Genomic DNA, 3,544 nt, shown 5'->3' with positions numbered 1-3,544 from the left:
CTCAACATCACTCATTATCAGAGAAATGCAAATCAAAACCACAATGAGGTACCATTACATGCCAGTCAGGATGGCTGCTATCCAAAAGTCTACAAAGCAATAAATGCTGGAGAGGTGTGGAAGAAAAGGGGAACCCTCTTACACTGTTGGTGGGAATGCCAAACTAGTACAGCCGGTATGGAAAACAGTGTGGAGATTTCTCAAAAACTGGAAATAGAATGCCATATGACCCAGCAATCCCACTCCTGGGATACACACTGAGGAAAACCAGATCTGAAAGCAGACACGTGACCCAATGTCTCGCAGCACTTTTATAGATAACCAGGACATGGAAGCACCTAGATGCCCACAGCAGATGAATGGATAAAGAAGCTGTGGTACATATACACCATTGGAAATATTACTCAGCCGTTAAAAGAATTCATTTGAACCAGTTATATGAGTGCGATTGGAAACTGGAGCCCTTATACAGAGTGAAGTAGCCAGAAGATAAGACATTACAGCATACTGAAACACATATAATATGGATTTAGAAAGATGGTAATTGATAAAACCCTATATGCAAAACAGCAAAAGAGACACAGAAGTACAGAACAGACTTTTGAAATCTGTGGGAGAAGATGAGGGAGGGATGTTGCGAAAGAACAGCATGTATATTATCTATGGTGAAACAGGTCACCAGCCCAGGTGGGATGCATGAGACAAGTGCTCGAACCTGGTGCACTGGGAAGACCCAGAGGAATCGGGTGGAGAGGGAGGGGGGAGGGGGGATCGGGATGGGGAATACGTGTAAATCTATTGCTGATTCATGTCAATGTATGAAAAAACCCACTGAAAAAATAAATAAATTAAAAACAAAACAACAACAACAACAACAAAAAAATGGTGCTTACCGGTGCCAGCACCTACATGGTAGAACAAGCTCCCACAAATGACTGCCACCTATGTGTTGGTCCCCAGAGTGAGCTCCAGTTGCCTCCTGCCTCTCTGGAAGGCTCTTCAAGATCAGCAGGTACGTCTGACCCAGGCTTTTGCTTTTACCCTGGGCCCTGGAGTGTGAGAAATTTCGTGTGTCCTGTAAGAGTCTCTGGCCCTCCTGAAAGTATATCCTGCTGGCTTTCAAAGCCAAATGTTCTGGGGCCTCTTATTTCTGGCTCAAGACCCCCAGGCTGGGGAAACTGCTATAAGGCTCAGACCACTTACTCCTTGGGGAGAACCTCTGCAATTGTAGTTATCCTCCTGGGTTCATAGGTCACCCACCCAGGGGAATGGATCTTGACTGTACCACATCTCTGCCCCTCTTACCTGTCTCAGTGTGGTTCCTTCTTCATGCCTTTAGTTGTAGACACTTTCTGCTAATCTTTTGCTCTTTCTCATCAATGGTCTCTCTGTAAATAGTTGCAATTTTGGTATGCCCATTGGAGAAGGTGAGCTCAGGGTCTTTCGACTCTGACCACTCTCCACCATTTGCCACTCTCTTGGATTTCTTAGTACATTTGAAAAATTGTCTATATTAGAAGTATTTCCATCTTATAACTTTTATTTCTTACTCTAGGTGACAGTTACTCATTTTCCCCACCTCCTCCTATGACCAGAGTGGCATGTTACATAGACTTGGCCTATGAGAGCCACTAAGAGCAAACTTTGATTTAGAAACTAATGATACAAAATGTTGACATGTCACTGAATCCCATGATGAAGGTTCAGTTCAGTCACTCAGTCATGTCTGACTCTGCGACCTAAAAGGACTGCAGCACCCCAGGCCTCCCTGTCCATTGCCAACTCCCGGAGTTTACTCAAACTCATGTCCATTGAGTCAGTGATGCCATCCAACGATCTCATCCTCAGTCATCCCTTTCTCTTCCTGCCTTCAATCTTTCCCAGCATTAGGGTCAATCCAAATGAGTCAGTTCTTCACAACAAGTGGCCAAAGAATTGGAGTTTTAGCTTCAGCATCAGTCCTTTCAATGAATTTTCAGGACTGATCTCCTTTAGGATGGACTGGTTGGATCACCTTGCAGTCCAAGGGACTCTCAAGAGTCTTCTCCAACACCACAGTTCAACAGCATCAATTCTTCAGCACTCAGCTTTCTTTAAAGTCCAACTCTCACATCTGTACAAGACTACTGGAAAAATTATAGCTTTGACGAGATGGACTTTTGTTGGCAAAGTAATGTCTCTGCTTTTTAATATGCTGTCTAGGTTGGTCATAACTTTTCTTCCAAGGAGCAAGCATCTTTTAAATTCATGGCTGCAATCACCATCCGCAGTGAATTTGGAGCCCAAAATAAAGTCTGTCACTGTTTCTACTGTTTCCCCATCTATTTGCCATGAAGTGATGGGACCAGATGCCATGATCTTAGTTTTCTGAATGCTGAGTTTTAAGCCAACTTTATCACTCTCCTCTTTCACTTTCATCAAGAAACTCTTTAGTTCTTCTTCACGTTCTGCCATAAGGGTGATGTCATCTGCATATCTGAGATTATTGATATTTCTGTCAGCAATCTTGGTTTCAACTTGTGCTTCCTCCAGCCCAGCATTTCTCATGATGTACTCTGCATAGAAGTTAAATAAGCAGGGTGACAATATACAGCCTTGACGTACTCCTTTCCCTATTTGAAACCAGTCTGTTGTTCCATGCCCAATTCTAACTGTTGCTTCCTGAACTTCACACAGATTTCTCAAAAGGCAGGTCAGGTGTTCCCATCTCTTTCAGAATTTTCCAGTTTGCTGTGGTCCACACAGTCAAAGGCTTTGGCATAGTCAATAAAGCAGAGTAGATGTTTTTCTGGAACTCTCTTGGTTTTTCGATGATCCAACATTTGTTGGCAATATGATCTCTGGTTCCTGTGCCTTTTCTAAATCCAGCTTGAACTTCAGGAAGTTCATGGTTCACCTACTATTGAATTCTGGCTTGGAGAATTTTGAGCATGAGATGAGTGCAATTGTGCAGTACTTTGAGTATTCTTTGGCATTGCCTTTCTTTGGGATTGGAATGAAAACTGACCTTTTCCAGTCCTGTGGCCACTGCTCAGAATTTGCTCACATGTTGAGTGCAGCACTTTCACGGCATCATCTTTTAGGATTTGAAATAGCTCTACTGGAATTCCATCACCTCCACTAGCTTTGTTCATAGTGATGCTTCCTAAAGCCCACTTGACTTCATATTCCAGGATGTCTGGCTCTAAGTGAGTGGTAACACCACCATGGTTATCTGGGTCATGAAGATCTTTATGTATATTTCTTCTGGGTATTCTTGTCACCTCTTCTTAATATCTTCTGCTTCTGTTAGGTCCACACCATTTCGGTCTTTTATTGTGCCCATCTTTGCATGAAATTTTCCCTTGGTATCTCTAATTTTCTTGAAGAGATCTCTTGTCCTTCCCATTCTACTATTTTCCTCTATTTCTTTGCATTGATCACTGAGGAAGGCTTTCTTATCTCTCCTTGCTATTCTTTGGAACTCTGCATTCATATGGGTATATCTTTCCTTTTCTTCTTTGCCTTTTGCTTCTCTTATTTCACAGCTATTTGTAAGGCCTTC

Source organism: Cervus canadensis, chromosome 25, assembly GCF_019320065.1.
Source record: "Cervus canadensis isolate Bull #8, Minnesota chromosome 25, ASM1932006v1, whole genome shotgun sequence".
In the NCBI taxonomy this organism is placed as follows: Eukaryota; Metazoa; Chordata; class Mammalia; order Artiodactyla; family Cervidae; genus Cervus; species Cervus canadensis.
This window is presented reverse-complemented; position numbering follows the sequence as displayed.